We start from the raw sequence: 26,201 nt of genomic DNA, 5'->3' as shown, positions 1-26,201 counted from the left end.
CCAGCTCCGGCCTCCCTGTGTGGAGTTTGCATGTTCTCCCCGGGCCTGCGTGGGTTTTCTCCGGGTGCTCCGGTTTCCTCCCACATTCCAAAAATATGCGTGGCAGGCTGATTGAACACTCTAAATTGTCCCTAGGTGTGAGTGTGAGCGTGGATGGTTGTTCGTCTCTGTGTGCCCTGCGATTGGCTGGCAACCGATTCAGGGTGTCCCCGCCTACTGCCCGGAGACAGCTGGGATAGGCTCCAGCACCCCCCGCGACCCTAGTGAGGACGAAGCGGCTCGGAAGATGAATGAATGAATGAATTAAAAAAAACAACAAAAAGATCAAGAAAATCCCTAGAAGATCAGCGAAAACGGTCAATCTCCCCCCCCCCCCCCCCCCCCCCAAAAAAACATACTTCAGTTGATTTGAAATGAGCATTTCGGTTCCCAGATTTGGTGTTAAGACCGAGAAAAGAAAAAGAAAAAAAAAATACCTGAAGGAAGAAGAAGAAAATACTCCCGAAAAAAAGCAGACATTGGATAGTTACCAGTTCTGACGGGAGGGGAGGCCCAAAGTAGTCGAGCAGCTTTGCTGTGACAATTCCCATGAAATTGTGCATGTGTGCAGACTCGAAGAGATCAGGAAGGAGTTTCATTCTGCCGCCGCAGGCGGAAAAAAAAAAAAGAGGAAATGATGTTCTTGTTTTTGGACGTTCCGCTGATTAGATTCAGGCACATGTGAACAATCACGGTGACGAATTGTGGAAAATCTGGCCAGGAGCTTCCACTTTCTTTGCCTCCCGCGTTGGTGTGCGCTCGTCGTCGAAATTGCTGGAAAAAACGGAAACAATTTACTTTTAAACGTCTGTTGTTTTGTAAATGCCTCCACTTTTAATGCCGCGAAGCACATTGAGTTCCCTTTTGTGTATGTCAGGGGTGTCCAAACTTTTTGCCAAGGGGGCCAGATTTTATGTGGTAAAATGTCGGGGGGCCGACCTTGGCTGACATTCTTTACATTGAACAACAATATTGTTCAACAAATTTTAGTAAGCCAGTCTGTTTCACATTTCCATTTTTATTTTAATTTCAACAATCTTAAGAATTTCTTTTGGTTCATTCGAAACAGGAATTTGAAATATGACATATCAGTCAATATAAACACGGAGTGATGTCTTGTTAACTCGTGAGTGATGCCCTCTAGTGTCTAAATGCTATTACTCATTTAGTGAATGCTATTTCTCATTTAGCCACTAGAGGGAAGCAGTACTCTATGAAACATCACTCACCAGTCTACGAGACCTCAGTCAATGCAACACGTGTTCCATTGCGCCCAACCTGCGGGCCAGACGGCACTGATTTTATGACGGGGGCCGAGGGCCGGATGAAATTCGACCGCGGGCCGGATTTGGCCCGCGGGCCGGACTTTGGACATGCCTGGTGTATGTAATAGGCCACAGATTTAAATCTGTCTGGCCTATTGTACGTTTCTTACACGCGTCGTCAATTTCTTCCACGCCAGCCGCGCGTTTCGGATTTTTATTCGACGCGGCGTCGTGGATTTTAGTCGCTCTGCGAGACAGCCCGTACGAGCGGTCGTCCTCGGGGGTGACGGTTTTCTGGGTTAGGGCGGGAGTCACTGGGGGAATTTGGTGTTCCCAGAGTAGAGATTATTAATAAAGTCCTCCCTCTGTTAATGAACTGCTTAATTGGCTCATTTAAATGCGTCTAATTAGTTTAATCACTTACATTCAATTTGCTCAGACTGAAGAGACGGATGGTGTCTGGGTGGGAGAACAAAAAAAAAAAAAAAAGGAAGAGGAAGAAGAGTGCGAGGGATAATAAATGTGTTTGGAAGTAATAAGCGCTAACGACTGGAGTAAATGGATCACTTTGTCTTAATTGATTTCAGCTTGTTAGCCGGATGGCGTCCTCTCGCTTAACGGCCGACCAAATGGATCCCGGGTCCGGAAAAATCAAACCCAAACCCAGAGACCAAACGAATTGCGCTTTTTAAACACACGGATAACAAACGTCGTCACGTGGCTAGCACAATTCACGTGTTGCCCGGCAAATTTTGCGAATAAAAATTGATCCTACCTACTCATGAAATCCATGACACACTTTCTAGTTTGTTTGTTTATTGAACATAAAACATATACAGTAATAATTTGACAGAAAATAAGGTAGATAAAAAAGTAAAAAGAAAAAAAATCAGTCTACATTCAACACAGTTATTATGTTCTCGCGCGTACGCAAAATGGCCGCCGCGCGAGCTCACAGATCCCGCTGCAGTTTTGGCAACCGCAGTACATCAAGAGGCTCCCGTCTGCGGCGTTTATGCTGAAGCCCGCTCGAGTGACGATTCAAAGTCAACGGCATCTACATCAAATATGAGCTAGCAAACGGTTTGTTCAAAGCTTTGAGCGTTTCCCGATGCTAAAGGTGATGTCATATGCTAGCTTAGAAGCGTACGCATTGAATATGATGCAAATATGCCACTTTTTTTTTTTTTCTTTTCCACACAACATTAAAAACGCAAGTACGCGCCATCACATTAAATGAAATGTAAATCTGCTATAATGGTTGCGCATCGATTTTAAAGATCACACTTGAAGTGCGTCAATGGCAAATATTAATAAATAAGGCAACCGGGACCGATTCCCTGCCGTCCTTCCTGTTTGGCTCTGAGATTCATTTCCCCGAATGGATCTTTGAAGAGGATTGCGGGGATACCACTTCCATGATGACATCTGCGTGTGCGTGTGTGTGTGTGTGTGTGTGTGTGTGTGTGTGTGTGTGCGTGTGTGTGTGCATATAACTTGTTGCCTATCCAGCCATGGATTCTGATACAACTGCAGAGGACGACTTCAACCCAGTGTGTGTGTGTGTGTGTGTGTGTGTGTATGTGAGGAAACTCAAGAAGGATTTAATGATAGATAGTGAAGTCACGCCTTCACACACACACACAAACACACACACACATACACAAACACACACACACATACACACACATACGCGCACACAAACCTTCAAAGTTTGCTGAAGGGCTCAAACTTTGGCCATAAAGTCAGTAGGATGCTTCGCAACACAAGATTTGGTCTTCCATGAGTTGACCCACGAAAAAAAAAAGTCTCAAGAAGCCTTTGCCAAAATGATACGGGGAAACCGCTATCGCAGCCATTTTAGGGGTTGTCTGGCTGAATTTGAGTTTTCGCTATGGCTGCCGAGTGGGACGGATCTTTATACTGGAGCGCCTTTTGGAATTGTCAACAAATTCAGGGTTCAGCGACATGAAATTCAGTCGACGGCATGAAGAGATCCACGAAAAGACTTTCAAGAGGCCAACGCCTGGAAAGGTACAGGAAGTCAGCCATTTTGAATGGAAGCAAACATTTTTGGCTCAGTTGCACCCGACTGCATTCTTTAAAAAAAAAATGCAGCCCCCAAACCAAGCTTGACTGAGCAACATGAAATGTACTGGACATGTTTAGCACAAGTAGACCCACAAAAAAGTCTCAAGAAGCTATGGCAGAAAAGGCAGAGGAAGTCAGCCATTTTGAATGGAAGCAAACATTTTTGGCTCAGTTGCACCCGACTGCATTCTTTTAAAAAAAAATGCAGCCCCCAAACCAAGCTTGACTGAGCAACATGAAATGTGCTGGACATGTTTAGCACAAGTAGACCCACAAAAAAGTCTCAAGAAGCTATGGCAGAAAAGGTACAGGAAGTCAGCCATTTTGAATGGAAGCAAACATTTTTGGCTCAGTTGCACCCGACTACATTCTTTAAAAAAAGTGCAGCCCCCAAACCAAGCTTGACTGAGCAACATGAAATATGCTGGACATGTTTAGCACAAGTAGACCCACAAAAAAGTCTCAAGAAGCTATGGCAGAAAAGGCAGAGGAAGTCAGCCATTTTGAATGGAAGCAAACATTTTTGGCTCAGTTGCACCCGACTGCATTCTTTAAAAAAAAGTGCAGCCCCCAAACCAAGCTTGACTGAGCAACATGAAATGTGCTGGACATGTTTAGCACAAGTAGACCCACAAAAAAGTCTCAAGAAGCTATGGCAGAAAAGGCAAAGGAAGTCAGCCATTTTGAATGGAAGCAAACATTTTTGGCTCAGTTGCACCCGACTGCATTCTTTAAAAAAAAAATGCAGCCCCCAAATCAAGCTTGACTGAGCAACATGAAATGTGCTGGACATGTTTAGCACAAGTAGACCCACAAAAAAGTCTCAAGAAGCTATGGCAGAAAAGGTACAGGAAGTCAGCCATTTTGAATGGAAGCAAACATTTTTGGCTCAGTTGCACCCGACTACATTCTTTAAAAAAAAAAATGCAGCCCCCAAACCAAGCTTGACTGAGCAACATGAAATGTGCTGGACATGTTTAGCACAAGTAGACCCACAAAAAAGTCTCAAGAAGCTATGGCAGAAAAGGCAAAGGAAGTCAGCCATTTTGAATGGAAGCAAACATTTTTGGCTCAGTTGCACCCGACTACATTCTTTAAAAAAAGTGCAGCCCCCAAACCAAGCTTGACTGAGCAACATGAAATGTGCTGAACATGTTTAGCACAAGTAGACCCACAAAAAAAGTCTCAAGAAGCTATGGCAGAAAAGGCAGAGGAAGTCAGCCATTTTGCTTACGATTGTGCATTTAGGCCCTTCCCAGGAATCCATCACTGATGACCTCACCCCTGCGATTGAATCCGCGAGCTCTGGTAATTGGCGTAAAAACGACACAGTGAAGACATTAACAGAGTGATGACCAGCCGTCAAATCTGTGTCCCGCTTTCCGCTGTGAGATACCGACTGGGATTTCCCACACGTGACTTTTCGGTGGTATTGAGGCTCACGTAGATTCATTCGCCGCCTTTCCCGTGAATCATTTGAATATTGACAACGTCGTTATTATTCACGCGTTGAAAAGATGTGAGAAATCCTTTAAAACCAACATCAGCAGTTGGTTTCTGCCATCTTACACACACACACACACACACACGTCCAAGGTCTCCTGGGAAAGTCCCGGTTCAGGTTTGGCACTTTAATCATCCGACATGACGTTTTGCGCGAGACAACAAAGTCCAAATCCCTTCAGGAGGCAGCCCGCGGCGCTACAAGCTCATCTTGATTCCACGGCTGTTTATTCGAGTCCTCGGAGACGGTCACCTTCATGTTCGCCGAGTGCTACTCACTACAAAGGGAGGAGGAGGGGGAGTAGGAGGGCGTCGAATAAACCAGCCTTCCGGAATATATTCACGCGCAAGTTGAGCTCTCCGAGAACTGCCGAGGGACGGCCGTGCGAGACTTGCTTTTGTTTTCTTTTGGGAATCGGCGGCGACGCGTTGAAAACTTGACTTGTGACAGCAGCAAACACTTGTTACCTCTGCCAGGGTAAAAATCACTCAAAAGGGCGGGAAGCTACCGTATGTTTGTTGTCAAACAATGGTCAAGGTCAAAGTTCCGGTTCTGGGGGACGGGTTCAAATAAGGGTTAGGATTTCGAGCCGGTGTCAAAGTTCCCAACAAGGTGGAGGATTTTCAAATCAGCTGCGGGTGGGGAAAAAAATGGATGCGACAATGACATTCAAAAGCTTTTTTGAAAAGACCAATGTCACCAAAAAGCCCTCGCCTTATGACTTAAAATTGTCAAAATTAGCCATCATAGGTCAATGTAAATATTCCAGTGAGCTTCCAACACGTTTTGGCCAGTCAAAGATGAGTTATCCTGCCGTACGTGTGATAAACTGTACACCGTATTCAAAAATAGACATGGAAAACACATTTCATAACAAGCCAGAGTTAATTTTTTCTGAGAAGAGTGCAAAACAGAGCTGCGTGACACGATCACTCGAAAATCGGCTCAAGAAAAAAAAATGGCGGAAGTGAGTCAGCTGTCACGTCCCTAGCTCGTATCGTGGAGAGAAAAAAAAAACAAATTCATTTTCCCTAATTTTCTCTACGGCTCTGCCTCGGTCAAATGACACGCGAGGATTTGTTGACTCGTGGTGCCATGGGAGAAGTTTCGACTTTTTGCCACCACGAAGTACGTGTGACGTCACAAGGCCTGCTCAAAATGGCCTTAGTGTGTGACGTCACCGTTCGGCTCGGGCCGCTCACTTTTATCAGGTCTTCGAAAACCCGCCAAAACGTGCAATCATATCTCACAGCGGGTGGCAGGGAGTCTTCTTGTTGCCCGTCAGCTTATTTTTGATGACAAACGCAGCCCTACCGAATGTAAAACTCGGGTCAAAGCGGAAGAAGCCTCAAATCCTACTTAAACGCGGCCGCGCTGACGTGTGCGCGCGCGCACGTCCGCGTGCGCGTTTTGCCAACCTTGAGTGTGAAGAATGATTCTGTAATCGTCGCTTTGCTCAGCACACATTTGTCCGTCCTGCAAGCGTTACTTAAGGGCACTTATTTACACGCACGCACGCACGCACACACTCGTGTACACTCGGCATTTTACACACACAATATTTAATGGCTACAGCGGAGCATAATTTGAAGGCAGGCCGACAAGTAAGCATTTCGATGGGCCGACAGACTCACACGCGGGGCGTGTACTGTGTCCATATATTATCACCTCTTGACTGTCAATCCTAACCTATCAGTCATAGGATTTCGATGATAATAACAATAATTATTAGATTTCCTCGTGATAATCCACGCAAACACTGAATTGGAGTGAGACGAGTGGAAGGATTCGCTCGGCGGTGCACTGCCGCCCCCTGTTGGTCATTAAAGACAATAAGCAGCCCGAGCAGTTGGCAAAATCGGCGTGTTGAAGTTCAACGAATGCAAATAACGGCAAAATGATTTCAAAAATGTAGGAGTCCCACACAAAAAAGGAATGCTGTCATGTTTAGAAATAAATAATTCATTCACTGATTATTTTTTTTAAATGTGTAATTCAGATTATTTAAATTATTTTCGTAACACGTTCAATGCTTACGAGGACGAATCGGCGTCATTGTCATCCTCATCTGCATGCCATAATTTTTTTTCCCTCTCCATGTGGTTATCTCCATCCTTTTGTCTTCTCATTCCCTCGTGTCATCTTCATCCCTTCATCTTCCCTCCTTCTTTCCTCCTCGTCATCCTTTCATCGACTCTCTTTCCTCATCATCATCCCCACATCCCCTTTGACCTTTTTCTTCCTGATCATCATCTCACCATTTTCCTCATCTTCATCCACTCCTCCTCCTTTTCCCTCATCTTTCCGAGTCTCTCACTCCCTTTCTTGCCTCCTCAAAGATTCCCTTCCCGCAGGAGGCAGCAGGTAATCCCCGAATTCATTTCTTTTCCCCCCTCTCAGTGCTCAACGAGAGATAAACGCATCCCTCGTCTTACTCATCATCTTCCTCACTCACTCTTGGGCAAATAAACTCACAATTTCACCCTCCTCCTGCCTAAAGTGTGCGTGTGGCATTGTTATCCCCCCCCCCCCTCCTCCTCACACACACACACACACACACTTAAGCGCCAAAAACTTTCCTCTCCGAGTCGCCTTTTCTCACTTTTTTTCCCCCCATCAAGTAGATGAGGAGAGGAATTCTCTCTGGGCATGAAATTGTTAACGCTGCATTCCAAATAAGACGGTGCGGCAGGTAAGCGGGCATACGTGAATCGACGGAGGTACGAGACGCTCGTGGAAGGTGAGATAACGAGATGCCAAGGAGGAGGAGGAGGAGGGATGCGCAGAGGAGGAGGAGACCAATTGTGCAGGGTGAGAAGATTGCGGGGAGGCAGAGAAAGTTTAAGAAGGAGCGGAAGGGAAGAATGTGGACGCTTGGGAATAGCTGTGAAGATGGGGGGGGGGGCGTAGAGATTACAGAAACGAGAGGACACAAGAGAGGGAGGGGAGAGGGAAGTCTGGGCTTCCCTGCTAAAGCTGTTGCCCCCGCGACCCGGCCCCGGATAAGCGGTAGATGATGGATGGATGGATGGATGGATGAATTAGTCATTCATTTTGGCTGACACATAAGTCGTAGTTAGTAGCCAGTCAGTCAGTCACTCAAAAAGTCAGTCGCTCGGTTCATCAATGAGCCTGTCAATCAGATTTGATATGACTGAATTTGTCATTTGGATTCTTTTGATAGTCGCTTACGTATTGGAATGAGCGAGTCGGTCAGTTCGTTCCCGTAACCGGTCAGTTTGTGACTTCATTAGTCAGTCAGTCAAGATTTCTACAGTTAACCGGTCAGTCGGGTGACCAGTCAGCCGGCCGGCAGGTTACGTAGGGAATGATTCAGAGTAATAAGTTAGTTAGTTCGTTACTAACTCAACAAAGAGTCCAAGCTTGAAATTCCAACAAGCAGAAGTAGTAACTTTTTTTTGTTTGTTTTTGACCGTATAACAATGAGGGAAATAAGTTATGAGTTGAGCGCGCCAAGCGGAGCGGTCACCACCTGCGCCCCCCCCCCCCCCCCACGACCCGTCACGTCGACGGCACGTTGTATTATTCAACTCAGGTGGAATCGTGAAACACAAACGAGGCGCTAAACGCACTCGGCAGCATGAATGATGCATGAAGGCGCATCACTTGAAATCCCAAATGAATGCATAATGCATGACCGGCGCCAGCCATTTGCATTCCAAACGCAATGGCGGCAAGATGTCCACATGATAAGAAGGCAACGGCAGCCGATACGGCCGACCGCTCCGCAAGCCGCTAATTGCTATTAAATCGGTGTGAGGAAAAAAAAAAGAAAAAGAAAAAAAAAGGATTTGCTTTGTGACTCTCACTGCCTGGGAAGATTCATTAGGGCAGACATGTCCAAAGTCCGGCCCGGGGGCCAAATCCGGCCCGCGGCCGAATTTCATCCGGCCCTCGGCCCCTGTCATAAAATCAGTGCCGTCTGGCCCGCAGGTTGGGCGCAATGGAACACGTGTTGCATTGACTGAGGTCTCGTAGACTGGTGAGTGATGTTTCATAGAGTACTGCTTCCCTCTAGTGGCTAAATGAGTAATAGCATTCACTAAATGAGTAATAGCATTTAGACACTAGAGGGCAGTAGCACTCTCCGAGACATCACTCCGTGTTTATATTGACTGATATGTCATATTTCAAATTCCTGTTTCAAATGAACCAAAAGAAATTCTTAAGATTGTTGAAATTAAAATAAAAATGGAAATGTGAAACAGACTGGCTTACTAAAATTTCTTGAACAATATTGTTGTTCAATGTAAAGAATGTCAGTCAAGGTCGGCCCCCCGACATTTTACCACATAAAATCTGGCCCCCTTGGCAAAAAGTTTGGACACCCCTGCATTAGGGACACACGCGCTAATAGCTAATAGCTAATAGCTAATGGCAGATAAACATGAACAAACAGCTCCCGTTAGGATTTCGGACTTCTTGTCAGGTCAGTCAATCAGTCGGTCAGGTGGCCGAAATGTACATCCAATTTTTTGACGATATAAAGCCTTGAAATTGAAACTGTACGTTAAAGAGTCAGACTCGTTTGAACATGGAAGTCATTCTTTTGCGTGGCGGCCGATGCTAGTCGATGTCGCGTCGCACGATTGCAGTGGATTTGTTCTTCCTCTCCGGTCGACACCCGAAGCCTTTTTGCACTCCATGCACTCAATCAAACATTACGCCCTCAAAGCATCGTTTTCCCCTCACACACTAATTATCGCTCTCCTTTTTTTTTCCTTCTTCCTTTTCGCAGAGACAATGCAAAGCCGAGCTAATGAGGACGTCCATCTGTTCCCCGACATTCCTCCACAGGATGTCCTCTTCTTCAATCATATGAGGGGGCTAGCGTGGGGCACCCGCTAAAAAAAAAAAAAAACAGCCTGGCGAGGTACAAAATGAAATTGGGGGATTGGGAGAAAGTGGGGGGGGGGCAAGGTGGCAGGGGGGGATGCCCTCAGGCTGTCACCATTGTGATGGATCACTAACACTCCTGCCTGGAGGAGGCCTCAAACCGAGAGAGGAAAAGCTCACCGTCGTGGATTTTGACCCCCCCGCCCCCCCCTTTTCAAAAAAGTATTGGGACACCACTGGAAATGCCTCGTTTTTCGGATCCGATCGGTGTCATTGACAACTCGCACGCATTCTGACATGACAGCCCAGCTGCAAATTTTGCATGCAAGGCAAAATACCAAAATTCTATCCGGTCGAAAAAAATGACACTCTTGCGTTAAAAGCCTCCCGGAACGACCGTCTGCTTCTCTGTTTTTCAATCTTTTTTTTTTTTTTTGAAGCTCTACAGACCCGCCGGGTGCTCCGTTTCAGACTTTTTCACGTTAAGGCAAACAATAAGGAACGTTTACTGCGCCTTCAACCCGCTAACAAGGGCAGGAAACGTTATTGACGGTTATTAACCTCTCATAACATTTAATGGTGCCACAAAAAACAACAACAACAAGTTCAAAATCTCTGCGGGACAGCGGCTGGTAATAGCGTGATTACGTTTTTTTTTGGTTGTTGTTATTTTTTTTATGCAAAAAGCCCAGCATGCCGCGCACATGTGGTCGTAAACACCCACACTCGGATCACGCTGACTGTGCGTGACCGTGTGCGCGCTTTTGTGTTGCTCAGCGCGAGGCCGGTGTAACTTTGTCCCATACAATAACTCACACACACACGCACACGCACATGCACACGCACACGACACGCACACACATATGCACAAACATGCACACACACACTTAAATATACAAACATGCACACACACACACACATGCACAAACATGCACACACACGCACACATGCACAAACATGCACACACACACACACACACACATACACACACACAAACATGCACACAAACATGCACACAAATGCACACACACACACACACACACACACGCCCAGAAATGCACACACACGCACACACACACACACACACAAACATGCACACACACACACACACACACGCGCACAAAAATGCACAAACATGCACACACACATGCACACACATGCACACACGCACACACAAACGCACAAACATGCACACACACACACATACGCACACACACATGCACACACACAAACACACACGCACAAAAATGCACACACACGCACAAACACACACACACGCACAAAAATGCACACACACGCACAAACATGCACACGTACACACACACACACGCACACGCACACGCACGAAAATGCACACACACGCACAAACACACACAAACACACACACACACACACGCAAAGTCATACATGAAAAGGCCAAATTTCAAAGCGACACTTGTTTGTCATGCTGGCTTGAAAGCATAATTTGGGGAAGAAAGAAAAAAAAAGACCAAAAATAATTCTACTCACAAAGAAACCACCTCAACACTGTCAACTGAAGTTTCTGACAAACAGGAAGGAAGAAGCCGGAGTGGCAGTACCATCAAAGTCCAACAGAGGGTAGCAGCGTTCCTCGGCCGAGCAACTTCCTGTTTTTGACTTGATTTGACTTCCTGTTGTCCAGAAACAATTTCCCGTTTGTTAGATTGAACTTCTGCCGCGCTGCCCGAGCTTCCCGATGACCTGACGGAACATCTCGCCGTGCGGACGCAACCTCGCCGTTGCCCTGAACCGACTTCCTCTTGACCCGTCAGATCTTGTCTGCTGTCGTGCAGCTCGCAGGAAGCGTTGGCCTACGCTTCCGGGGGAAACCATTTGCGGCCTATTACAGTTTTATTCAAAACGTGTCATCTTGTGGAATGTTCCCGATTGAAAACACATGCAGGAACCAAACAACATCAAGACCAAAGGAGTTGTCTCTCATAATGTCGCCGATAGACAAGAGCTTTAGTTGCTTCTTTTGCTCTTCTTTCCCTCCATCTGCGTTCCACGAGCGAGCCTCCAAATTGTTCAATCCACGGTTCTCGCAACGGGTTCCAAAATGTCTTCTTGTTGTCTTGCGTGGCTCTCAAAGCAGGTTTCAGTAGAGGTTGTTGTTGTTGTCTCTTGTGGTTTTGTTTATTTGGGGGTTTTATTTATTTTTATTTTTTTTTACTAATCGCGGGATCCTACACATGTTGTCGTGGTTGGTCTTTGTGATTGATCTTTGCTCTTTTCTTTCTCCCTCCTCGGGGTTTTCCAACCAGTTAACAACAGGTGCACGGTAAAAGAAACTATTTTGCAGAGTTGTAAATACCACCCGTGAAAATTGACCTGATGATCTGAGGCAGGAAATCAGTTATAAAATAAAGGGTAAGACAAGTGTTACCGAGACAATTAATAAAATATTCCTCCACTAAAAAAAGCAAACAAAATAAACAATAAATGAATCACCAAGACAGTAGAAAGCACAAAAACGGTCAAACTACAAATCAAATCTCATGCCAAAGGATAAAAATGAGTTTGAAGGCGAATTTTAAAAATGGGCAGCAAGGGGGGGAGCTTGCCTACTTGAAAGAGCTTTTTGACATCTGGAATCAGATGATTTTATTTCGTGCAGCCGCCTGACAAAATCAATTCAATCAAGTCAATTCAACAAGAACTTTTTTCTTTTTTTTTTTTTTTTGTCTAGGGTAGGGGTGTCAAACTCACACATGTCGCGGGTCACATTATAGTTACCGGTTCCCTTGGAGGGCCGTAATGAAACTACATAAAGAAGTCAAGAATAATGGTTTATTCAACGATAGTTTCAGTTACTGTAATGAGGGCTTTGGTAACAAGAAAGTATATGGACCGTATTGGCCACAATATAAAAGACTCAAGTTTGAAAAAAGACTTTTTGAACACCAAATTAATTTTTATACAGAAAATAATTCCAGTACATCCGAAATAAATGATTCTAACAATATATTGGAGAGAAAAAGCATGTTAGTTTTCCTCATTCAAATCTTAATATCTGAAATTTAAATGTGTAAACTAAAGTGCAATCACATTCGTAAATGAACGGCTTCTGGTTTTTGAAATGGAAATGACATCATAACTGCTCCCCAGCTGCCGATCTTCGACCCACTTTTCTCCAGATTGTCTCTACCTTTCTCCACTTTCTGTTATCTATTATTTTCTTCTCTTCTTTCTTTCAAATGTATTTTTTTATTTTTCTTCTTTGTGCTACCGCTATTTTTATTTTTATTCTTTGTGACGGGGGTTCACTTTGGCCTGCGGGAGTCAAGTTCGGCATTCGCTTCAATGATATCTGGCGCCATCTAGCGTCCAGAATGGCTATAACGTCTAGACTCTGAATATAAGACGACCCCAGCCTTTTCGATCTTATTTCAATGCAAAAAACACCGGCTCATATTCGGGCCAATACGGTAAGTTACATATGAGAATTTGAAATTTTGGTCAAAATTTTAGCAAGCAACATAGAAGTCAACATGTTTGATTTGCTTTTCAAATGATGTGGCGGGCCAGATCTGCGCCCTGGGCCTTGAGTTTGAGGTCTAGGGGAACAATTTGCAATCATTTTAATTTGGGTCGATGTGAATCATATACTTTATGTCATGAGTAGTTGACACACCTGCCAGGCGCCTCAGGTCTGTGGACCAGACATTATTAGAAGTACCAAGAACTAAACTGAGGCTCAGAGGGGATGGAGCCTTTTCTGTTGCTGGTCCCTCTCTCTGGAATGACCTCCCACTGAACATTCGGCAAGCCTCCTCGCTGCCCATCTTCAAAGCCCTCCTCAAAACTCACTTGTATTCTTTGGCATTCGACTCAGCATGACTTAGTTTTGTTCTTGGTTTTACTGTTTGGTGCTTTCTACCGCCTTTATGACCGATTTGTCTTACTGTTTATTGTGCATGTTAATATGTCAGTACTTGGCGTTCAACTCAGCATGGCTTAGATTTGTTCTTGATTTTACTGCTTGGTGCTTTCTACCGATTATTATTATTATTACCGATTTGTCTTACTGTTTATTGTGCATGTTAATATGTCAATACTTGCCGTTCAACTCAGCATGACTTAGATTTGTTCTTGATTTTACTGCTTGGTGCTTTCTACCAATTATTATTATTATTACCGATTTGTCTTACTGTTTATTGTGCATGTTAATAGCAAATCAATACTTGGCGTTCAACTCAGCATGACTTAGATTTGTTCTTGATTTTACTGCTTGGTGCTTTCTACCGATTATTATTATTATTACCGATTTGTCTTACTGTTTGTTGTGCATGTTAATATGTCAATACTTGGCGTTCAACTCAGCATGACTTAGATTTGTTCTTGATTTTACTGCTTGGTGCTTTCTACCGATTATTATTATTATTATTATTACCGATTTGACTTACTGTTTATTGTGCATGTTAATATGTCAATACTTGGCGTTCAACTCAGCATGACTTAGATTTGTTCTTGATTTTACTACTTGGTGCTTTCTACCGATTATTATTATTATTACCGATTTGTCTTACTGTTTATTGTGCATGTTAAATCGCTCCATGTACAGCACTTTGTATGCAGCGATGGCTGTTTGAAAGTGCTCTAGAAATACTGCTGACTTGACTTGACTTTTTAGTGTCTGTTCTCCATCTTTAACCACAGGTTCCCCATCATGTGGTGGGCTTTTTATTAATTTTTTCCTCATTGCTTATGCTCTTTTTTTTTTTTCCCTTACCAAAAAGGTTTTGCCAAATGGTGTTTGATCGCTTTTGGCACTATTTCCTTGTCCTAGTGTAACCCCAAACTCCCAACAGGTGTTGTCGTATTTTGTTCCTGCTTTTTCTTCTCTTTTCTCTTCGCCACTATGTCCCACCTCGGATCCAAACGGGGGTTTTTTTTTTTGTTTGTTTTTGCTCTGTCGCAGAATTCTCCAAACAGGGTTCAACAAGAATTGCTATTTGCCATTTAGGCATGGCTTTTTTTTGTTCTGTTTGTTTTGTTTATCCCAAAGATCCAACATGAGCTTTTGTTTCCGTCTGTTATTGGTTTTGGCTTGCCTTTGACTCCTTTTTTTTTTTTTTTTTTCGTCAACCAGGTTCCAACAGGTGTTGCTGTTGCTTTTTGCGTTGCCAAGATCGAAAATACATTTGTTTCGATTTGCACTTGGTGGAGCAGCTCTGCTCGCACGCATGGAAGATTTTGACTCAGATGTTGTTTTTAAAAAAATAAAAAAATTAAAATCAATTGGGCTCGTGTTATGACACACACACACACACACACACACACACACACATACACACACACAACAACAACAAAAACCAAAGGAACAAGAATGTCATAAATAGTCAATTTCTTCTTGCAGATAAGATTTGGCTTTTAAACATGTGTCCTGACAGGGCCTTGAAAGTATTTAAACTATTTGCCAGTTACATGATTTCCAACAACGAGGCTGTTCTTGATATGCACTATTTTAGAGGCCTGCAAAGTGGCCTTGGGTTTTATATAGCCACGGTCACGCAACTCTTCAAATATGTTTCAGGTTTGTCAGGACAGGAGCAGTTTTTGAACTTCCCACATTGACAAATAACACACACGCACACTCCAATTCAAACAGCTTTGAAAAAGAACCCCTCAGCCGCTGTGACCTGAATGAAGTATTTTGCCTCTTTTCAAATTCTTACTTATTTTGAACTCGTCGTTGGAGAGGAAGAACTCCCTCGGAAAAAAAACAAACATACAAACAAACAAAAAAAACATCCGAGTATTTCCCAAGACATTTGGGAGGCTATTCTATGGACCGACAGATGAAAGCAACGTTGAGGTTTTTGTAACACGGCATTGCAAACGAAGAAGATCCTAGCAACGCTCAAATATCGTTGCGGGGATGTGATGGACCGGAGCTGCTCATTTTTCAGGGCGTGTGGACGATGCACTGCGATTGATGGAAATGCTGTTCAAGCAAGACTTTAAACGGTACTTTGATGCCAGGGGTGCCCATTACGTCGATCGCGATCGACCGGTAGATCGCGGACTGGTCCTAAGTGGATCGCGAGTGGTGTAGAGTGGGGGAAAAAAAACAAACAAACAACCATTTTGTGTGTATTTGTGTTGTTAGTAATTTGTTAACTTGTTAGTAATATCTATTTTGTTTTGGTGTTCATGGTCTGCTTTTCGCAAAAAGTATCCCAAAAATAAATTAAATTAAATAAAGCAGAGGGCGGCCCGGTAGCCCAGTGGTTAGCACGTCGGCTTCACAGTGCAGAGGTACCGGGTTCGATTCCAGCTCCGGCCTCCCTGTGTGGAGTTTGCATGTTCTCCCCGGGCCTGCGTGGGTTTTCTCCGGGTGCTCCGGTTTCCTCCCACATTCCAAAAACATGCGTGGCAGGCTGATTGGACGCTCTAAATTGTCCCTAGGTGTGAGTGTGAGTGCGAATGGTTGTTCGTTTCTGTGTGCCCTGCGATTGGCTGGCAACCGATTCAGGGTGTCCCCTGCCTAGTCCATAGCGTGCCTCCGTGTTGTTGCTCATCACGGCGTGCGTGTGGACCTGCGTGCGTGTGCGCGGGTCCATCGCGGGAGGTTGGTCGATCGAAAAGTCGATCTTCGGTCCAAAACGTTTGGGCACCCCCTGTTTTATGCCATGTAACATTTGTCATGCATTAAGTTCGACGCAGTGATTATTCCCATCTTTGGGAAGTTACATCTGTCTTCAAAAAGAAAAGTATCGTTTCGTCATCACAAAACGGAGCAAAATCTTTGCACGCTCTTCAGTTCCAAGAGTTCACCAGCGTCATTTACTGCGCAGTTTGCAGCCAATGAGGCTCGTGACTCATAATTTTTGACGTTTTTGACTCATAAATTTTGTATGTTTGACGTCAGAAAAATCTTTTCTGACGTCAAACATACAAAAAAATATATATATAAAAAATCAATCAACCAAAGCAGATGAGTCTTCAATAAACGTCAAATGTTTTGTTAACATCAAAGACGGGCAAACAAACAAACGGATCTGGAAATGTCAAAGTCAATTTACGAGTCACCATGCGGGGGACATATGTTTGTGGTTTTCGGTAAAATGCCCTGCGAGAGGGCCTCAATGATACGTGTTTGAAATGAAGACTTCCTGCAGTGTGCTGTCAATAAAATGGAGACAGTTGACTCAGCCCCTTTGCTTCACGAGACATCGTTGAACATTGTGGTCTACTCCACTTGGTACGTGAGCACCAATCCCATTTTTAAATGTGTTCCTTTCGCACCAGAAGAGCCGCACTACCTTCGGACCGCGCTATTCCGCCGCTCCTTCAACGCCGGCTGCTGTCCCGCTTTTGAACAGACGGGTCCTGAAAACCGGGGACTCAACCGCCACTCGCCCATTTTGAATACGCTTATATTTCTATTTATTCAAATCAAGTCAAGTCAACAGTATTTTTAGAGCACTTTCAAACAGCCATCGCTGCATACAAAGTGCTGTACATGGAGCTATTTAACATGCACAATAAACATTAAGACAAATCGGTAATAATAATAATAATCGGTAGAAAGCACCAAGCAGTAAAATCAAGAACAAATCTAAGTCATGCTGAGTTGAACGCCAAGTATTGATTTGCTATTAACATGCACAATAAACAGTAAGACAAATCGGTAATAATAATAATAATCGGTAGAAAGCACCAAGCAGTAAAATCAAGAACAAATCTAAGTCATGCCGAGTTGAACGCCAAGTATTGACATATTAACATGCACAATAAACAGTAAGACAAATCGGTAATAATAATAATAATCGGTAGAAAGCACCAAGCAGTAAAATCAAGAACAAATCTAAGTCATGCTGAGTTGAACGCCAAGTATTGACATATTAACATGCACAATAAACAGTAAGACAAATCAGTAATAATAATAATAATCGGTAGAAAGCACCAAGCAGTAAAATCAAGAACAAATCTAAGTCATGCTGAGTTGAACGCCAAGTATTGACATACTTTTTGACTTCTGCTTTCTCCCTTTCATCATTTTGCTGCTGTAAATTGTGAATTTCTCCATTGAGAGACAAATAAAGCTTTTCTTATAGGATTGTCTATCAGATCGTAAAGTTTGTCTTATTCCGTCTCTGTTGCGTAGACTGTCTTAGAAACCGGGGTGAAATTCAGATAACACAGTATCGGTTCTTTTACGAACCTTTCCGCTATTTTCCGTAAGGCACCTGATATTTTTTTGGGCCTGGAATCGTCTGGATCACTTTTCGCTGCTTTTTTTTTTTTTTAAATAATCACTCTTGCTTTCTTCAATTCCCTCGGGGCTTGAGCTGTCTTAGTTCCTGTGAAGTCAATCCGAAAGCTGCCAAAAGGGAGTGACGAGCCCCCGCGGCACTGCTGAAAAAAGCGGGCTGGGAGCAGGTCTGGCGCAAAAGCCCTCACTGAAGGGTTCTAAGTCCACAAATGAGCTTCAAAACGGCATCTTGGGAAGCACAAGACAGTTCAAACGTGCCCGGCGTCTTTTGACCACAGAAATCATGACGTCGAGTTTCGCATGAGTAGCAAAATATGGCAAGTGAGACTGCCATTAATACCACGCCATGAATATCAAGCCTGACATTATTGGCTTTGGATTGAAATCTTGTATTTTTATCTGGAAAAAAAAAAAAAGGAAAAATCCGATTGATCTAATTTCTTTGAAATTCGGCAAACTGGAGTCTTCATAAATCTCAACACTACTGTGGCATCCCTATCATGGACCAATTTCCAATGGAGCCACAGTGTCGAGAGAAAAGCAGAATTGAAGTGATGAAGTGCATCCGCCGCATCTCGTCATTCTGAGAGTTTCATTTAATTTGGGCGCGTATCCAGCGTTCCCAAATGCCTGAGCGTTTTGAAGACCACAATTATCACGTCACAGCAAGGGAGGGTGGGGGTTGGGGGGGCGAACAGAGGGAAGAAGGCTCGACTCGGTCACAATGTGGGAATAAACAAGCGATGTTGAACAACAAAAGACGGTTTGAGACAACATATGTCGTCTGCAAAGTCTGCAACTTGTTGATTCATTATAGACCAGACAGAAAGGCGTCAACGTACCCGCGGTTCAAAGCTTCAACCAAGGTAATCAATCACTACCGAGGGGCCGGACCGGGGGCGCGGTATGCAAATTTTTTTGTATTTTGCAGGTGTAAAACAAAACTCTGAGCGGGATTACCGGGGCAACAGAGATCCCTCCAGCCGTTAAAGAAGACAACTTTGTCCGAGAAAAACTCACACACATTCTAAAACCATGGAGAATTTCATTCATTCATTCATTCATTCATCTTTTGAGCCGCTTGATCCTCACTAGGGTCGCGGGGGGTGCTGGAGCCCATCCCAGCCATCTCCGGGCAGTAGGCGGGGGACACCCTGAATCGGTTGCCAGCCAATCGCAGAGCACACAGAGACGAACAACCATTCGCACTCACACTCACACCTAGGGACAATTTAGAGCGTCCAATCAGCCTGCCACGCATGTTTTTGGAATGTGGGAGGAAACCGGAGCACCCGGAGAAAACCCACGCAGGCCCGGGGAGGAGAACATGCAAACTCCACACAGGGAGGCCGCAGCTGGAATCGAACCCGGTACCTCTGCACTGTGAAGCCCACGTGCTAACCACTGGACTACCGGGCCGCCCGGAGAATTTCTTATTTTCTTAATATCCTCGACGGATGCTTATCAATGACAATTTTTCTTGCATTGTGTGGATTGGCGTTTGTTGGGTTTTTTTTGGGTGGGGGTGCACTTCCTTGCGAAGAAAATGATCCCATGGTCTCATAATTTCTCTTTTGGAGATGTGACAAATTTCTTATAATCAATAACGGTGGCTGCTGTGCTAAATATCACACAAGGCCGAGGCTTCAGTAAAGCCCAGTCAGTGAGCCTCGTGAAAAAAAAAGTTTGCGGAGATGGGGAAGAAAAAGTTTGGTAGGCTCAAGTGCAATTTACTCATGTAAAAAAAAAAAAAAAAAAAACATCAGTCACACGACAGCTAATATGCAAATAATTACTCACGTAAAACAGTACCGACTGTGAACATACTTGAAGAGGAAACATCAAAAGCATTTCAAATCAGCTCTTTCCGCCTCGGATCATAAAGAAAGCGCCACTCACACTCTTTCACTTTCCAAACTGATGTCCAGCAAGTCGTCCTGACTCTTGGAATCAGTTTCTCCCCCAATCATATCTGTGAGTTTATGTGTGTGTGTGTGTGTGTGCGTCATGTGGATCTTCACCCAGCCTTCAGGCCATGTACAAATTGAGGCTTGTTTGTAATGAAGTGTGTATGTGTGTGTGTGTGTGTGTACACACATGTGTGGGTGTTTGGAGAAAGCGTGTATGAATATGAATCCTTGTTTGATTTGGGCCTGGCTGGCTTTCGTAATGAGGCTATTACATGTCTGCACGCGTCAGAGCCCAGACCTAAGGGTCTGGATGTGACGCACTGGCTTGTCCACATGTCCTCCAATCACAAGCTCACGCAGACACAACTACCCACACGTACTTTCAATGTCGGCCGGGTGTCATCAAGCCGGATAGCGAAAAGACACAACTGTGGTATTTCTGAACCATAACGATGAACATGAATCATGACACGAGGAACGTCGTATCCGGCCGCAACGCTCTGTGGCCGCTGCGGTAAAGTATAAACTTGCCTTTAAAATAAAATACGCCGCAAATACAAAGCGCATGAAAAATACGACTCGTCATCACCGCATGTTATGCAGAGTGGGCTTGGTACGTGTAAATCTCCCTTTGAGATAAATCCGTATTTTAAGTAGGACTCCTTCATCCATCCATCCATCATCTACCGCTTATCCGGGGCCGGGTCGCGGGGGCAACAGCTTTAGCAGGGAAGCCCAGACTTCCCTCTCCCTAGCTACTTCTTCCAGCTCTCCCCGGGGGATCCCGAGTCGTTCCCAGGCCAGCTGGGTGACATAGTCTCTCCAGCGTGTCCTGGGTCTTCCCCGGGGTCTCCTCCCGGTGGGACATGCCCGGAACACCTCACCGGGGAGGCGCTCAGGAGGCATCCGAATCAGATGCCCAAGCCACCTCATCTGGCTCCTCTCGATGTGGAGGAGAAGCGGATCGACTCGGAGCCTCTCCCGGATGACCGAGCTTCTCACCTTATCTCTAAGGGAGAGCCCGGACACCCTGCGGAGAAAACTCATTTCGGCCGCTTGTATCCGGGATCTCGTTCTTTCGGTCACGACTCACAGCTCGTGACCATAGATGAGGGTTGGGACGTAGATGGACCGGTAAATTGAGAGCTTCACCCTTTGGCTCAGCTCCTTCTTCACCACAATGTAGCCTTCTCTTTCTTGAAAGTCGTAGGCTCCTCATTTATCTCCTGGCTGGGCCTTTTCCCTTTCCCATAGACGTTACTTTTTGGACTCATTTTGCTATCTCTTGGCTTTCATTTTAGTCCCTCCCAGACCACCCTGACAGCACTTGGTAGCTCCTTCAGCCAGAGACTGTTACACCCGCGCTGCAAGAAGGAGAGATAGCGACGCTCGTTCCTACCGACTGCTGTCAGGCTGATGAATAAAAATAACAACAATAATAATAATAATAATAATAATAAGCCCGGTAGTCCAGTGGTTAGCACGTCGGCTTCACAGTGCAGAGGTACCGGGTTCGATTCCAGCTCCGGCCTCCCTGTGTGGAGTTTGCATGTTCTCCCCGGGCCTGCGTGGGTTTTCTCCGGGTGCTCCGGTTTCCTCCCACATTCCAAAAACATGCGTCGCAGGCTGGTTGAACGCTCTAAATTGTCCCTAGGTGTGAGTGTGAGCGTGGATGGTTGTTCGATTCTGTGTGCCCTGCGATTGGCTGGCAACCGATTCAGGGTGTCCCCCCGCCTACTGCCCGAAGACAGCTGGGATAGGCTCCAGCACCCCCCGCGACCCTAGTGAGGATCAAGCGGCTCGGATGATGAATGAATGAATGAATAATAATAATAATTAAATGATGTGAAAGACAATTGTAAACAGCACTGCGATTTATCCATTTTGTATTTATATTGCACTTAATTGAACGGTGTTTGTTTTTTCTTCTTTCTACCCACATTCTTGCTGCTGGAGGCTGTAAATTTCCCCAGTGTGGGACAAATAAAGGATATCTTAGCGGTAACCTATCATGTGACGGAGAAGCGAATCTTGACCTGCGTCAAGAGTGACAACCTGCAGACGGATGTAACGGCGGATCCAGTACTTTTTCCAAATTCCAGAGTCCTAAATAAATAAAACCGAAGTGATGTAAGTTATTTATTCTTTCTGTACAGCCCTGTACCAAATGACCCACAGACCGGTAGCGGTCCGCCACCCGGGGCTTGGGGGACCACTGAGCTAAATGACAGATTCATATTGGTAATTGATAACTCGGGCAGACATGCTACATCGGAGCTGTGTAGGACATCAACTATAATGTAAGCTACTGTACATTCCAGAACATTTACCGTATGTATCGTACACGTGAGGTGCTTGGATTTTAAAAATTATGCTAACATGCTACATGACAGACATCAAACATGAATTTAGGACGGAAATATGCTGCATGTGGTGTGTGTAGGCCAATATGGTCCACAAATATGCGAGAGGACAATGGATGGACATACATTAAATACGTCAAGGTGTTTTGGATCTTTTGTTTTGTTTTTTTATTTTGTTGTTTGCTACCGAGTCTTTGTTGTTGGGTTAGGATGTTGGATCTTATCAGAGCTAGTTTCCATCGTGATCACAACGTGGGGGGTAAGGGGGGGTGGGGGGGGAATCTTAATATAGCTCTCCTCAAAAATTCCCCTGAGTACAGTTGGGTAACTTTGGAAAAAATTGAAGTTGGCCAATGTCCAAGGAACAGAGGAACAATTCATTTATTCCTCTTAATTTAGGGATTTGTTCAGCCACAGACACACCATGAGACCTTCAGAAAATTCTCAGAATTCAGTTTTTTTTTGGGGGGGGGTGGCGGGGCGTAAAATGTACTAGATTTTCATCTAAGATCATGAAATAGCACGTTGCCTCAGAACCTTCTTTAATCTGCCAACAGTGTTTTCAAAAGCAGTAGAAAGCATCCAGTAATGGGGGAATGCTGATCCAACAAGTGTTTGGAAACAATGCCGGGTGGGCAGTCATAACTCTCCATTTTGTCCGCCTTAGTCGGCACACCAAGCCAGACCGTGATGAATGAACACAGGACTGACTGGATGAGTGTTGTCGAGAACCGCCTCAACAGAAACCGCAGGAGTCCTTTGTGAGGACAGAGTTGATGTTGGTCTCCCACTTCATGGTCCTGAGGGCCAGGAACTCAAAGCTCTCAACTGTTAACACGGGGCCATTGGAAAGTGTGCGCTGCAGCTGGGCTAAGCAAGGTTTCCTTAAGTCCAAGATCATCTTTACGGCCTTGAGTGTGTCCTCTTCCAGGTTGTGTCGCCTGCGCCAGAGCGCCGGTCGCTCCACTTCCTGTCAATCTTTTTCCAAGATGGCGCCAGAGTAGGCAGCCTTCGGCAAGTGCTCTTCAAGAGCCTTGCTTTTTTTTTTCTTTTTTGCTGTTTTTGTCTTTTGTTTTGTCACATGTTGTTTCATTGTGTGGACCTGATATGGACTGTTTTCAGCGCTTTTTGGCCACGACATTCGTCAAAGGAGCAGTATCTGTGCTTGGTGGTTGCGCCGTCTCGGCAGCACGCCTGTACCAGCACAGATTTTGATTGGGAGGAATGTCGGCGCCATTGACTGTCGGTGCTGGACAGACCTGGGGCGCTTGTGTTTTTTGCGCTCGTAATGGGCAGCATTTTTCACAACCCCGTTTTGTTCAGCGGATACGTCGGCGTTGTTGGACAGTCGGCGTTGGTGCGGCTGGATGGATGGCCGCTGAAGTTGAGGATGAGGAGAAAGGAGCGTTGGCGAAGAGCGCCGATGCGTATTTGAAACCGTGAGTCGCAGCTTGGAATTGAAGCGGATTTCCATGGGACAGGAGAAGTGAACCAATCTCTTTTTTCGTCAATGGATGCTACAGCTTCTTGTTGACTTTGAAACTTAGCTTGTAGTCGACGTGTGCACATTTTGAGCATGATGTCTCTGATCCACTGGTTAAAGGACACTTTGATTCTCTCCTCTTTCATCTCAAACCACTTCAAACAACAAAGCGTGTGACGGAAAAGTGGTGAAGATTGAACGACTGTCCGTGTTTTATGTTATGTGTTGTGTTTATTATTTTACTTTATGTTAACTGTTTTGTAAAGCGCTTTGTTACAGCTGCCGCTGTTGTGAAAGCGCTATATAAATCAGCACGTATTGTATTGTATTGTATTGTAATGTGTTGCGATGTCGTCCCGGTGCAGTGAGATGCAGTCGTTTGCGTCAAAACAGAAAAGAACAGGGGAGCGAGGACGCATCCATGGTGCGCCCCGGTGCTGACGATGCATGTGGATGAAGGTGGGTTCAGTTCGCTGTCGGTTGGCTCAGGCTTACCACGCCTCCGAAACGTGCTTGTGACTGTGACCAAAAGTACAATCATTTCAACCGGGCCACTTTTCATCATGTTGCGGATGCGAGGCCCATGTATAAGGCACTGAATGGTCTCGCCTCAGTTGTCCCGACTCAATTCGTCAGCCAGACAGACTGTCATGAGCATCTCACTCGTATTTCTCTCTCCGAGGCGACTGTGCGAATCCCTCTGCATAAAAGTGCTTTTAGTCTGACGACACGGTAAGTAAGAGGGGCTAAGCCACGGAACCCAGCACCGCAGGAGACAAAAAGACAAACTGCCTAGCTATAAATTTCAGACCATGCCGACACTTTTGTGCCTCTTAACTTTTGTTTAGTCTCCGTTGCAACGTAGCAACGTACATTGTGAAAGACGTGGCGTCTTACAATCCATATGTCCTGCCGGTAATTGCATTTTATTGCTTCTTTTACCGCATGGCCGCGGGGGGGACTAACGATGAAAAGTCGGGGCTTTTTTTTAAACCATGTTTTATCATGTGCTCTGTGAAATTGCACTGCGCCCTTTCACATAATCTTATTTGAATCAGAAAATAAACTGGATTTGACACTTGCGTAACTTGAGGCGCTTTTTGCAGCTCCAATTTGACTGGAGAACTTCATCATGGAAAAACTCCATGTGTTTTTTTTTAACCATTTTAAACCCAATGGGGTTTGTTTACGAGCCCAGGAAACTATTTTTTTTTCCATATACAAGTTCAGGAAACCATTTTGCAGTCAAAAATTTAAATTCAGCACCACATTTCTGGATATGAATGGATTACGGCCGGGAGAGGGCAGTATGGCTTGTCCATCCCTCAAACGGAACTTGAAGTAACAAAGTTGTTAACGCCTTCAAGATGGCTAATCGCTTCGAGATAGCAGCTTCGATTTAAACAGGAGGACAATCATTGCTGTAAATGTTTGTGACGTCACTTTCTGGTCCAAATTTGCGTCGTCCAACCGTGCAATAACGCTCACTTGAGCAACACATTCATTCATTCATTCATCTTCCGAGCTGCTTGATCCTCACTAGGGTCGCGGGGGGTGCTGGAGCCAATCCCAGCTGTCTTCGGGCAGTAGGCGGGGGACACCCTGAATCGGTTGCCAGCCAATCGCAGGGCACACAGAAACGAACAACCATCCACGCTCACACTCACACCTAGGGACAATTTAGAGTGTTCAATCAGCCTGCCACGCATGTTTTTGGAATGTGGGAGGAAACCGGACCACCCGGAGAAAACCCACCTAGGCCCGGGGAGAACATGCAAACTCCACACAGGGAGGCCGGAGCTGGAATCGAACCCGGTACCTCTGCACTGTGAAGCCCACGTGCTAACCACTGGACTACCGGGCCGCCACAGCAACACAAAGCGCTAAATTAAAAAAAAATAAATCGACTGGGCATCTGTACGATGTTGAATAACCCGTTTCTGCCTCGGGCCTGGGGCGAGTGCGGGAGGAGGGCGAGGTTGAGGGGTTACCGTCACGATCTTGTTTTGTTTGCTTTGTTTTTTTCAGTCTCCAAACGGAGAGTGGGCGTTCCGTCCTGAGCCATACCTGACACTCCTCATCCTCGTTACCTAGCTTCCTTTCCCCCCCCCCCCCCCTGATAGCTTTTCACCACGTTAGTATTTTTCAATTTTATGCAACCACTTCACAAAATATCAACCAAGTAAATTTCACCCCGGACTTTTTTTTTTTCCCAGCCTAGCAGGTGAATAAGGAGACGGCGCAAAACCGCCTGGAGGTAGCGCAAACCAAACGAAAGCCCCCCCCCCCCCCCCCCCCCACATATTTCACTGTTGAGCGTCTTGTTTCTTTGTTAGTTTGTATCATTTTCGGTCTTTGCATTTGGTATTATGTGATCGTGCCGTCGTACGTTTTGCAAGAAATCTTTTGAGCACCTCCCCTCACGATAATAATCTATATATATATTG

At 45.1% G+C, this 26,201-nt stretch overlaps 1 long non-coding RNA gene across 2 annotated transcripts in view; it reads right to left on the bottom strand.

Annotated features, from left to right (window-relative positions):
• The window catches only part of LOC127607756 (uncharacterized), a 110,095-nt gene that overhangs the window by 53,432 nt on the left and 30,462 nt on the right, over positions 1-26,201 (bottom strand). Inside the window, exon 3 of one of the 2 annotated variants that reach the window (XR_007964133.1) lies at positions 24,152-24,273. The exons of the other annotated variant lie outside the window; for it this stretch is intronic. This is a non-coding gene — a long non-coding RNA (uncharacterized LOC127607756). Of the gene's footprint in view, positions 1-24,151; positions 24,274-26,201 lie in introns of those variants that run through there. 2 annotated transcript variants of the gene reach the window in all.

This window comes from Hippocampus zosterae, chromosome 9, assembly GCF_025434085.1.
Source record: "Hippocampus zosterae strain Florida chromosome 9, ASM2543408v3, whole genome shotgun sequence".
NCBI classification, from domain to species: domain Eukaryota; kingdom Metazoa; phylum Chordata; class Actinopteri; order Syngnathiformes; family Syngnathidae; genus Hippocampus; species Hippocampus zosterae.
This window is presented reverse-complemented; position numbering and strand designations above follow the sequence as displayed.